A 13,745-nucleotide genomic window follows, 5' to 3' on the forward strand; every position below is an offset into this window, starting at 1 on the left:
TGGAGGTTGACATGACCTAGTTAGACCTTCCTTTGCAACTTGGAACCCAATTAAGCTCTTTGTATCAAACTTGAACTTCTCCACTGGCTTTTGAAGATATACACTACCCCTCAAAGCTGGCCATACTTTCTACCATTCAAGCCAGCTTTCTTTCTAGTAAGTCTAGCCATGTCCTTTACCTTATTTCATCTATTGGCACCTTGAGGCCTCCTCTCCTCTTAAGAATTCTCCTCTGCCGAGGTATCCTCTATGGTTCTGACAAAGATGAAGGAAATTGCAGAAGCCTACCTTGGGAAGACTGTTACCAATGCTGTGGTCACAGTGCCCGCTTACTTTAATGACTCTTAGCATCAGGCTACCAAAGATGCTGGAACTATTGCTGGTCTCAATGTACTTAGAATTATTAATGAGCCAACTGCTGCTGCTGTTGCTTATGGCTTAGACAAAAAGGTTGGAGCTGAAAGAAACGTGCTAATCTTTGACCTGGGAGGTGGCACTTTTGATGTGTCAATCTTCACTATTGAGGATGGAATCTTTGAGGTCAAGTCTACAGCCGGAGACACCCACTTGGGTGGAGAAGATTTTGATAACCGAATGGTCAACCATTTCATTGCTGAGTTCAAGCGCAAACATAAGAAGGACGTAAGTGAGAACAAGAGAGCTGTAAGACACCTCCGTACTGCTTGTGAGCGTGCTAAGTGTACTCTCTCTTCCAGCACCCAGGCCAGTATTGAGATCGATTCTCTCTATGAAGGAATCGATTTCCATACCTCCATTACCCGTGCCTGATTTGAAGAACTGAATGCTGATCTGTTCCGTGGAACCCTGGACCCCGTAGAGAAGGCCCTTCAAGATGCCAAACTAGACAAGTCACAGATTCATGATATTGTTCTGGTTGGTGGTTCTACTCGCATCCCCAAGATTCAAAAGGTTCTCCAAGACTTTTTCAATGGAAAAGAACTGAATAAGAGCATCAGCCCTGATGAAGCTGTTGCTTATGGTGCAGCTGTCCAGGCTGCCATCCTGTCTGGAGACAAGTCTGAAAATGTTCAAGATTTGCTGCTCTTGGATGTCACTCCTCTTTTCCTTGGTATTGAAACTGCTGGTGGAGTCATGACCGTCCTCATCAAGCGTAATACTACCATCCTACCAAGCAGACACAAACCTTTACCACCGATTCCGACAACCAGCCTGGTGTGCTTATTCAGGTTTATGAAGGTGAGTGTGCCATGACTAAGGATAACAACCTGCTTGGCAAGTTTGAACTCACAGGCATACCTCCTGCACCCTGAGGTGTTCCTCAGATTGAAGTCACTTTTGACATTGATGCCAATGGCATCCTCAATGTGTCTGCTGTGGACAAGAGTACAGGAAAAGGGAACAAGATTACTATCACTAATGACAAGGGCCATTTGAGCAAGGAAGACATTGAACGTATGGTCCAGGAAGCTGAGAAGTACAAAGCTGAAGATGAGAAGCAGAGGAACAAAGTGTCATCTAAGAATTCACCTGAATCCTATGCATTCAACATGAAAGCAACTGTCGAAGATGAGAAACTTCAAGGCAAGATTAATGATGAGGACAAACAGAAGATTCTGGACAAGTGTAATGAAATTATCAACTGGCTTGATAAGAATCAGACTGCTGAGAAGGAAGAATTTGAACATCAGCAAAAAGAGCTGGAGAAAGTCTGCAACCCCATCATCACCAAGCTGTACCAGAGTGCAGGAGGAATGCCTGGAGGATTCCCTGATGGTGGAGCTCCTCCCTCTGGTGGTGCTTCCTCAGGGCCCACCATTGAAGAGCTTGATTAAGCCAACCCAAGGATAGATTTAGCATTGTTCCACACATGTAAAACATTGAAGGACCTAAATTTGTAGCAAATTCTGTGGCAGTTTTTAAAAGTTCAGCTGCTATAGTAAGTTACTGGGCATTCTCAATACTTGAATATGGAACATATGCACAGGGGAAGGAAATAACATTGCACTTTATAAACACTGTATTGTAAGTGGAAAATGCAATATCTTAAATAAAACTATTTAAAATTGGCACCATTAAAAAAAAAAAAAAAAGAATTCTCCTCTGCCTCTTTCACTCTTACATACTCTTCAGAGATCAATATAAACTTCCGTTCTCCAGGGAGCCTTCCCTGAATATTTTAGTGAGCTCTCAACCAATCCCAAAGCCTCTATAACCTCTAGCAGATAACTTGATATAAATGATATTCTGGTTTAGGGTGTCCACTTTAATGTGCTACAAGTTTTGTCACTCCAACTCCCCTTTGATACCCTCAGCAGATAGCTTCTACCTCTAGAGCTTACAGACTGGTGAAGAAGATACTTGCTCTTGTGAAACAGAACTACAGAAGAATACAGCTGGCTCCTTTAAAGATGAATAAGAGTGGAGAGGAGGTTGGGAGGTTATTCGAAGGAGGGGAACAGTAAAGACCTAGACGGGGATGAGTAGGTGGGAATTAGTGAGTAGAGTGGAAGGTATATGTTGGGGAATTGAAGGAGACTCAGGGGAATACATCGATGGTGCATTCATTAATGATTCAATTAACATCTTTTGAACATCTGCTATATGCAAGACACTGAGCCAGACACAGGAAGTAAAATGATGAATAAAGCAAACATGTTACCTACCTTCATAAGCTGGCAATCCAGTGGGAGAGACAGATACTAAACAAAGTGCACAAACAAAATTACAATTACCAAATGTGACAAGTGATAGAAAAGACAAGAAATGTGGTAGGAAAAGAGAGAATAATAAATTATTCTGTTACATTAGATTGTGGATGTCAGGTAAGGCTTCTGTGAGGAAGTGATGTTTGAGCTCAGACCACAGGATGAGAAGGATTTTGTTCTTATAAGGAAGGAGTGACTTGCTCCTTGCTCCCCAGTGGGCAGGGGTCCCCAGCTGATATAGCAATCTGAGTTACTTACAAATTGGCCTTTTCTCATCTTTTCCCTTTGCAGTATTAAGTAAGTTTTCAGAGGTGAGGGACATAGAACATAAGAGGGCCAATCTAGCCCCTCTCCCATAGGTAGAAGAGCTGATATCTGTGCCATCAGCTTTGTTGTGGGGCTGGAGATGCTATTAATGGAGTTGTAAGCTTTAATATTTAATGAGGAAAAAACTTAGCTCTGCTGATGAAGACCTCCTGCCTGAATCTTCCAACATTATATGACTTGTACACATCCTCCTAGAAAGGGAGAAAGTCTCTGGGGATCTTGGAAGAAGGGAAGAGTGCCAGCCTGGATGTCCTGTTCTTAGTGTATCAGACATGGGGTTCTCCTTACCACAAAACCCAAATGTATAGGCCATTCTGTCTGGGGCAGCCTTGCCTCTAGTGGAAAAGCCAGTAGCCACATTGGCATGCAGATTGCAGCAGATGGTGAAAGGGGCCTCCGCTGGGCCTCCTGTGAATGCCAAAGCTGTTCCCTGATGATTTTAGCTTCCAGAAAGTCCTCTCTGATCTCAGCTGACCTGCTGTATCCAGCTCCAGCCTAGAGGACATCTTAGACTCAGTGAAAGGCCAAGTGGGGATAATGATGTGGGGAAGTAGTGGTGGCTAGTGGTTTAGGGAAGAGAAGGGAGAATTATGTGGAGTCAGGGAGGAAGACCAAGTTGGGGGGTGGTATTTAATGTAGCAAACATTGGTACCAAAAGGAACCAATCAGGAACCAAGATTTGACCATCTGTCAGCCTCCCTATCAACTTCCTGATGGAACCTCATATTTCACATCCTTCATTTGCCATGGGCTCTCATACAGCAGAGAGAGAGTCACAGGAAGCTCCCACAGGAGGAAGTGATTTGAGTATCCTTGGGGTGGGGGGGGAAATCAGGATAAGCTAATGAGGGGCACAGGCCTCAGGGCAGGAGCTATGCACAACAGTGGTATAAGTAGGCTGGTTACATCCTACCTACCACTTTTGTTATTGACCTTTGGCCAGCCTCCTAACCTCTTTCAGGCTATTTGTAAAATAAATAAGATCATGTTTGTGAAAATGAACTGCAAATTACTATATATTTCTGGTCTAAGGGTTGATGATAATGAAAAGGTTGCTGATTTCCTTTTTCTGTCCATGATTTCCAAGGGAACTTTTGTGGGAGATGGGTTATTCTTCTCATCACCAAATGAGAAGAGTCGCTAGCCTCCTTGAGAGGGCTGTGGTTAAGTCCAGGCTGGAGAAGGACCTGCTCTGTGCTTTAATTGATCTCTGGAAGAGGTTCCCAATGAATGGGGCTGGGCTGCGGGACCTGCAGAGGGCGGCTGAGTCCTGTTAGCAGAGTGGGTCTTCCTGGAGAGCCCCACCATTGGTGATAGTGGAGGGTGTCCTACCGCTGTTTCAGTTCCCAAAGGTCAATTTTCAGGGCTCCAGAAACATATGAAAAAGTCTACATTGCTATTACTCTCCCCCATGTCAGTGGGCTAGAGGAGGCAGATCCAGTTTGCTCACTTTCTTCAAATTTTTAAATGTTTTGCCCTGGAAATTTTCAAACACATACTCCCTAGTACTTGTCACTCAACTTCAACAACTATCAACACAAGGGTAATCTTATTTCACCCATACCCCACCTACTGGATTATCTTGAATAATTTAATATTTATTTAATGTTTGAATATTCAAATTAAATTTAATAATTTAATATTCATGATAATCCAGTAGGTGGAATATGAGTGAATAATCATCTATAACACAGTATCTCTAAAAATGATAATTTTTAACATAACTACCATTATCACACCATTACTATTTTTAACATAAATACCATTATCACCCCTAAAATCCTTTAATTCCTTAACATCACATTCTAGTTGGTTTGTTTGAATCTTGTCACAGATTGCATTTGGTTGACATGTCTCTTTTTTTTTTGAGACAGAGTCTCACTCTGTCACCCAGGTTGGAGTGCAATGGTGTGATCTCAGCTCACTGCAACCTCTGTCTCCCAGGTTCAAGCAATTCTCCTCCTCAGCCTCCCAAGTAGCTGGGACTACAGGCACATGCCATGATGCTTGGCTAATTTTCATATTTTTAGTAGAGACAGAGTTTCACCATTTTGGCCAGGCTGGTCTTGAACTTCTGATCTCAGGTCATCCCGCCCTCCTCGGCCTTCCAAAGTGCTGGGATTACAGGCGTGAGCCACCACATCCTGCCTGACATCTCTTTTAATCTGTAGTTTCTCCCACCACTTTTTCTTTTCTTGCAATTTATTTGTTTAAAAAAAAAAAGCTCAGTCCTTTGTCCCGTGGAGTTTCCCACATTCTGAATTTTGTTGATTGCATCCTTGTGATGTTTTTTTAATCCTATTCGTCTGTCTTCTGTGTTTTTGCAAATTGGTAGTTAGATCTCAAGGTTTGATCAAACTTAAATTCAACTTTTTGTAAAGAATCCTTCTGAGGTGTGTTGTATATGCTACAACTTACTTTTTGAGGTGTGATGTGTATGTATTTCACACCAGGAAGTACATGACATATGTTTATCCTATTTTTTGTGGTGTTCACATTGATGTGGTAGATATAGTTAGGTTGATATCTCCATTACAAAAGTTGGCTGGGCATAGTGACTCATGCTTGTAATTCTAGCACTTTGGGAGGCCAATGCAGGAGGATTGCTTGAGGCCAGGAGTTTGAAACCAGTCTGGGCAACATAGTAAGACCCCGTCCCCATTAAAAAAAATACAAAAATTAGGCATGGTAGCATGCACCTATAGTCTTAGCTACTTGGGAGGCTGAGGCAGGAGTCTTGCTTGAGCCCAGGAGGTCAAGGCTGCAGTGAGCCATGATTGTGCCACTGTACTCCAGCCTGGGTAACAGAGCAAGACCGTCTCGAAAATAAAAAATAAATAAAAGTCCCCCTTCAACCTTTCACCTAATGTTTTTACAGCCCTTGACTGTCATTGCCTTGATTCATTATTCTGTCGGGAATTTTCTTCACATTTGTACAGCAAAGAACCCTGTTAATTTTTTGCCTTCATACCCCACAGGTATCACCTGGTCTCAGGCCCTCTCCCCTTTAGGTCTGCTTCTTCCACCACTGCTCTTATCAACCCAAGATATCCCTGGAGTGTCTTCAGACCACATGTATCCTACCCTGCTTCACTGAGCCCTGTACTTCTCTGAGGGGAGGGTCCTTACTGAGTGTGTTCTCACTGGGACAGCAGTATGCTTCATGAAGCTCCTGCATCTGCTCTCTGCAAATCTTCTTAGGGCTATGCTTGACTCATAGCAGGGAGTAGAAACAACTGTGGTCTTTTCCTCCTCTGGGAGAGAGTTCAGCACAGGCTGGGTTTATTTTAGCTTCCCAAGGATTTCTGAGCAGCCTTCTTCTATGCTGAGGAGGGTCTTACTCGTTTCCTGAGCTTCCTGACCCAGCCTGGGCCCTGGCAAGAACCCAAGCCTGGTTTCCTGTTTAGCTGGGCTACAAGCCCGGAGAGGTTGTGGACAGGGATGGGACAGGCAATTCTAGCTCTCTTAGATCCTTTTCTCTTTCCAGTCAAGTTTAAAAGCCTATGTGAGAGCCAGGTGTGGTGGCATGAATCTGGAGTCCCAGCTACTCAGGAGGCCGAAGAAGGAGGATCACTTGATCCCAAGAGTTAAAAGCTGTAGTGCTGTATGATCAGGCCTGTGAATAACCACTGCACTACAGCCTGGGCAACATAGTAAGATGCCATTTCTTTAAAAATAGCTTTTTTAATTAAGAAAAAAAAAACCCGTGGGGGCTAGAACACAGTCACCACCTTCTGGTGCTTTGGCATTCCTGTGTGGCCCCAGTATCTCCACCCCTATTGTCTCTCCTCACAGAGGAAGGACTGTAGAAACTATATTTCTATGTGTACATGTGCCCCAGACAAATACAGTGCATCCACCAAAGGCACTGCAAGCCAGCTCATCAGGGAAGCACACGTAGTTGAGAGCTGCTTCTTGCAAACCTGTACCCACCCTTAGGTCTGGTTCCCTGCCCATGGGAGTCCTGTACCTCTACCACCCAACCTAAGAGCTATTGATAATTATGTGCAACACAATGGAGCATCTGATGGAGCAGGACGTCTGAGAGGTGGAGGCTAGCTAGGGACCAGCCATGCAACACTTAGAAAACATTAGGTTCTGCAGTGACAGTCAGCCTCCCAGTACAGGATTTCTGATAAGAGCCTCACAGCCTTGGATACCCTGCCCATATTCCTCCTTATGTTTAGTTCTTCCTGGAGCTATGAGAATCCAGAGGGCCTCATTCTGTTTTGGGAACGGACCTGTTGCCTATGACTTCTTTGCTCCCCTCTCCTGGGTGGTCAAAGCAGGAACTGTGTGAAGCCCTATCCCTTTTATCCACACGAAAGTAAACATCAGAGGAAAGTGTTGCCAAGTTGCAGAAGTTCCCATGTAGCCCCTCGCCCTTACTTACAAAGACTCAAATCCTTAATATAACCCTAATATATGATCTAGCTCCTGCCTTTCTCCTCAGCTCATCTCATAACACATTAACCCCCATCACTGCATTCAGCACCACTTCTCTAATGTCCCATGCTCCCTTCTGCTTTAGGGCCTTTGCGCATAATGTTCTTGCTGCCTGGAATGCTTTTGCTGCACCTTCTACCTTTTCGTTGTTGACTCCTACTCATCTTTCAGTTCTTAGCTCAGCTATAGTTTCATCACAGAGGACAATCCCTAGACTTGGTCAGTAGCCTTCCCCTTATTGCATTTTTCACATTTATAACTTTCCATAAGTATGTATAGTCTATTAACATGGGTCCTTCTGAAGGCCATTTCATGAAACCAGATTCATTTTTACTTACCATTTGTCTCCTGTGCCCATTCGCTAGATAGCTTTTGGATGAATGAATGAACAAATGAATGAATTGAACTGAATGAATTGTCTTCTAGTCTCATTTACTCGGTAACCCCATGTCATATCTGACATTCAACCATACACCCTGCAGACGTGTGTCCTACTGTTCAGAAGCACTTCTACTTCTCTGCCACCAGACACACAGTATTTCATTTAATCCTCTCAACTCTGTAAAGAAGGTATACTCTTAATCTACAGAGAAGGAAAGTGAGACCCAAGTTCACACAACCTAGTAAGTGGCAAAATGATCGCAAGCCCTGGTGTGTGGAGTCTAAGGCCGTGCTCTAATCCGTAACACTATACTGCCCCCTTTTGGCATTTTGGAGCATTGTCACTGGGCCCTGGTTAATTCAACTTATGTCAAATTAAGTCATTTTAGAACCGAAAGCCCCAAGAAGCCATGCTTCAGTCCTAGCACTCCACTTTGGGCACTGGCTATGGAAGGACACGGGGGACAGAATTCAACCAGGACTCCCCAGGGTTCCAGGGTTAATGTGTCTCAGGGTCTCTCACCCCATCTGTTTCAACGGATCCTTTGTAGCCTCCAGATCATAATGTAGTGATCTGTTTTAAAGAGAAAGGCCAGCTGCTGAAATGGCCTGATCAGGCAATGTCCTGGAGAGTAAGCATGACCTAATTAAGATCCTAGTCAAGATAATTGAGAGGGAGAGAGTAGTGTTTGTCTTTTTGTCGATTTCCTTATGAAAGACAGAGCCCCAGAAATTGGCTTCAAGGCTTTCCTGGGAAGTGCAAACCCATTAAGAGGGCAACTTCTTGCTGCTGATTCTCATAGCTCAAGTTAGTCCATATCCCAAGTTCCTTTTGGTGGCAGGGAAATTAGGACTGATGAATACTGTAGACTAGATGGAAACAAAGTAAATGAGCAGAGAGCAACATAAAAACAAACAAACAAAAAATAGCCACCCTTTGTTCTACATGCCAGGCATGCTGCAAAATGTTTTATATACGTTATTTCATTTCATTCTAACACTGGCCTTGCAAAGTAGGTAATATAATACCCATGAAATGAAAGGGACATTAAGAAAGATAGCTTGCCAAAAGTCATACAACCAGCTGGCTTGAGAACTAATCTAGGTCTTTCCAAATTCAAAACCCAAGTACCTCCCACAGCCAGTTGGTGAGAATATACATTGTCACAGCCTCTCTGGAACAATAACTGGCAACATTGTCTCAAAATGTAAAACATAGGTTTTCCATTGACCCCCCCCCCAAGCTATTCTACTTCTAGGAATTTCTTTAACTAAAGAAATAGACAAAAGTATAAAGACCCTTGTTTTTTTTTTTTGTTTTTTTTTGAGACAAAATCTTGTTCTGTTGCCAGGCACCAGGCTGAAGTGCAGTGGCGCAATTTCAGGCTCGCTACAACCTCCACCTCTGGGGTTCAAGCAATTCTCCTGCCTCAGCCTCCCGAGTAGCTGGGACTACAGGTGCACCCCACCACGCCCAGCTAATTTTTGTATTTTAGTAGAGACGGGGTTTCACCGTGTTGGCCAGGATGGTCTTGATCTCTTGACCTCGTGATCTACCCACCTCGGCCTCCCAAAGTGCTAGGATTACAGGCGTAAGCCACTGCGCCTGGCCAAAGACTCTCTTTTTTTTTTTTTTTTTAGTTTTGAGACGGAGTTTCGCTCATGTTACCCAGGCTGGAGTGCAATGGCGCGATCGCGGCTCACCGCAACCTCCGCCTCCCGGGTTCAGGCAATTCTCCTGCCCCAGCCTCCTGAGTCGCTGGGATTACAGGCACGCGCCGCCATGCCCAGCTAATTTTTTGTATTTTTAGTAGAGACGGGGTTTCACCATGTTGACCAGGATGGTCTCGATCTCTTGACCTCGTGATCCACCCGCCTCGGCCTCCCAAAGTGCTGGGATTACAGGCTTGAGCCACCGCGCCCGGCAAGACTCTCTTTTATAAGAAATTATCATCGGCCAGGCTCTGTCTCACACCTATAATCCTGGCACTTTGGAAGGCCGAGGTGTGAGGACCGCTCAAGCCCAGGAGTTTGAGACCAGTCTGGGCAACAAAGCAAGACCCCTTCTCTACAAAAAATTTTTTTTAAATAGCCAGGCATGGTGGCATGTGCCTGTAGTCCCAGCTGCTTGGGAGGCTGAGGTGGGAGGATCACTTGAACCCAGGAGATCAAGGCTGCAGTAAGCTGTGGTTGCCACTACACTCCAGCCTAAGCAACAGAGTGAGACCTTGTCTCAAAAAAAAAAAAAAAAAAAATACCCCATACCCCAGAATTATAATAACTATAAATAAATGCATATACATAATTTTATAATAATATTGTAATAGTCATAATATATATAATAGTTATTAGTAGCTGCAACATTATAATAGTGAGAAAAAGGTGGGAAAAGAGCAATCTAGGCTGACTGCAGTGGCTTACACCTGTAATCCCAGCACTTTGGGGAGGTTGAGGCAGGTGGATTACCTGAGTTTGAGACCAGCCTGAACAACATGGTGAAACCGCATCTCTACTAAAAATACATGCCAGGCATGGTGGCGGGCACTTGTAATCCCACCTTCTTGGGAGGCTGAGGCAGGAGAATCGCTTGAACCTAGAAGGTGGAGATTGCAGTGAGCCGAGATTGCACCATTATGCTCCAGCCTGGGTGAGTCCATCTCCAAAAAAAAAAAGAGCAATCTAAACCTCCAGCAGGGAGGACTGATTTAATAAATCATGGAACATCTATCCCATAGCATATATATAGGTAGCCTTTTAAAAGGAGGATGTAAATCTAATATGAATTGACATAAAAAGATGTTCATGATGTATGTATTTTATTGCGGTAAAGTTACCATTGTAAAATACATATGGAAGATGGATCATCTGATTCCATCTATGTTTAAATTGGTGTATGTGATTACATATTTTAAGAGTCTGGAAGTATAAAATAAACTGGTAACAGTAGTGAATTATAGTAGAACTTTCATGTTCTGTATTTACATTTTTGCATTTGAATTTGTTACAACAAAACAACATGACCTTTTTCTCTGATTTTTTTTTTCCATTTGGGAAAACAAATGCTCAAAAATCATGCTCTTTGACACTCATTTTTATCCAGTTGATACAGCTCATACTTTCCATATTTTTCAATTGGGTATGCATCCCAACAAGGGCATAAGATGAATTGTGTGGGCCGGGCGCGGTGGCTCAAGCCTGTAATCCCAGCACTTTGGGAGGCCGAGGCGGATGGATCACAAGGTCAAGAGATCGAGACCATCCTGGTCAACATGGTGAAACCCCGTCTCTACTAAAAATACAAAAAATTAGCTGGGCATGGTGGTGCATGCCTGTAATCCCAGCGACTCAGGAGGCTGAGGCAGGAGAATTGCCTGAACCCAGGAGGCGGAGGTTGCGGTGAGCCGCGATCACGCCATTGCACTCCAGCCTGGGTAACATGAGTGAAACTCTGTCTCAAAAAAAAAAATAAATAAAATAAAATAAGATGAATTGTGTGTGGAAATGCTGCCAGAGACCTGTGTGTCACTTGTCTAAATAGTCTTATTCCTGCTATGCACCCCAGCTTTGACCTGCCACACTTGACTCACATCTTCCCAATTCTTACTCAAGTTCTACAGAGCCCTGTAGCTTCCAGAAGGCAGAGCATTTCTTTGGAAACAGAAAACCATCAACATTGGCCAGGCGCAGTGGCTCAGGCCTGTAATCCCAGCACTTTGGGAGGCTAAGACAGGCAGATCTCTTGACCTCAGGAGTTCAAGACCAACCTATCCAACATGGTGAAACCCCATCTCTGCCAAAAATACAAAAAGTTAGCCAGGTATGGTGGCACGTGTCTGTAGTTCCAGCTACTTGGGAGGCTGAGGTAGGAGGATCGCTTGAGCCCAGAAGGTGGAGGTTGTAGCAAGCTGGGATCCCACCACTGCACTCCAGCCTGGGTGACAGGGCGAGGCTCTGTCTCAAGAAAAAATAAAACCATCAACATTGAGCAGATACATTCCTGTTTCTTACTCCCTGTTGAGAGATCTCCTACAGTTCCACCTTCACCATATAAGGAAAGCAAGGGGACAAATTTATTCTCACCTTCCTCAAGGTAAAACTGTGATCACTAATATTTGAATGTTCTGGATGGTTCTCTTTGGCTTCTGGCCTTCTTCCCATAATGTTGTCCTTGTCATGTTGTGGTTTTCTGTATGGCCATTTTATGTGGTAAAGTAGGAAAGTGGTTAGGAAACTTGGGGCCCAGTTCTGGCTATGGGATTTCAGGGGAGTTACTCAGCTTTATAGGGCTTCGGATTATTTTTCTCTGTAAAATTGGGATAAATGATAGATGGATTCTCAGACATTAAATGAGATAAAATAAGGGAAAAGCCTTGAAATTTTAAGTTGCAATATAAAAATAAATATATTTTCTGAATTTAACCATTTATGATTTATATTATAAACTCATGTCAAGAAGCATGTCTCTAAAGCTGTTTACTGTGGTATAGCAATTTAATAGGAAGATAGGAGAGATACTGAAGAATCTGGAGAGGCCACTTCATTCTTAAAACCAACCTGAGGAAGGGGGAGGGCAGAGAAGGGTCAGAGGCTCACTTCCTACTTGATTCACTTCTGTATTGCTTTGCTTTCCCCATTGAATATGCATTACTTTCATAAGTTAAGGAAACCATTACAGATTTTTTAATGGCTTAAAATGATAGTCAGTCTGGATATAGAAATTGGAACTCATCTGCATAGAGGACTGACATTTAGGGCAAAGAGATCAAAGGATTTAGAAAGATGGCAGTTGGAGGAGCAGCCAGATTGGCAAACTGGGGTCATGTTTTTAAAACTATTGGATGTCAGGTTGAGGAGTTTTTAAGTGGTAGGAACCATCAGAAGGTCTTCAGCAAAGGAGTACTGCAATCAGAGCAGTGTTTAATTCTCAGAGGAGTGTTTTATCAGTGACATACAAGATGAGTTGGAGGAAGAGGAGACAAGGTGAGGAGAAGAGCAGGTTACTATTGCAGTGATCCTGGAATATGTTGAGAAGGGCCTGAAGCAGCATGTTGGCTAGGAAGTTTTTTTTTTAAGCTAAACATTAGATATTCTGAAGAAACTTCTAGGTTCACAATTGGTTTCCTATAGAGATAAAGGAGGAAAAGGTAGATCAAGATGACCCTACAGGGAGGTTAAAAGAAAACAAGAGCTAACCTGAAAGTGTTCTCAATAGCCAAAGCTGGAACCATTTGAACAACAAAACAAATATGATAATGTTGGAGTATAACTCCCCCAAAATAAGTACACATTAATCCATACTAATGTAAATAAATGATTGGATGAATAAGTAAATGGAGGAGAAAGGACAAATAGTTTTTTCAGAAGGATTCCAATTTTTTTATATATGAGGTGAATACAAAGACTCTGGGCTGTCTTTGTAACTCTTCTGTAAATGCAAAATTATATCAATAATAAGCCAGGCATGGTGGCTCATGCCTATAATCCCAGCAACTCAGGAGGTTGAGGCAGGAGGATCCCTTGAGGCCAGGAGTTCCAGACAAGCCTAGCAACATTATAAGACATTATCTCTCTTTTTTTTTTTTTTTTTTTTAAGTTTCTGACTTTTTTTTTTTTTTATTTTTTTTTTTTTGTGACGGAGTTTTGCTCTTGTTACCCAGGCTGGAGTGCAATGGCGCGATCTCGGCTCACCGCAACCTCCGCCTCCTGGGTTCAGGCAATTCTCCTGCCTCAGCCTCCTGAGTAGCTGGGATTACAGGCACGCGCCACCATACCCAGCTAATTTTTTGTATTTTTAGTAGAGACGGGGTTTCACCATGTTGACCAGGATGGTCTCGATCTCTTGACCTTGTGATCTATTCGCCTCGGCCTCCCAAAGTGCTGGGATTACAGGCGTGAGCCACCACG

At 43.4% G+C, this 13,745-nt stretch overlaps 1 protein-coding gene and 1 pseudogene across 9 annotated transcripts in view; both read left to right on the forward strand.

Moving 5' to 3' along the window:
* FAM219A (family with sequence similarity 219 member A) overlaps nt 1-13,745 on the forward strand; it is a 63,167-nt gene that overhangs the window by 12,772 nt on the left and 36,650 nt on the right. The window lies entirely within an intron of this gene.
* On the forward strand, nt 225-2,055 carry LOC116565979 (annotated as a pseudogene). The gene has a single exon (XR_004275687.1). The product of XR_004275687.1 is annotated as a heat shock cognate 71 kDa protein pseudogene (transcript).

The sequence above is a fragment of the Sapajus apella genome, unplaced genomic scaffold (assembly GCF_009761245.1).
Source record: "Sapajus apella isolate SASKATOON/1434 unplaced genomic scaffold, GSC_monkey_1.0 scaffold42, whole genome shotgun sequence".
Classification (NCBI taxonomy): Eukaryota; Metazoa; Chordata; class Mammalia; order Primates; family Cebidae; genus Sapajus; species Sapajus apella.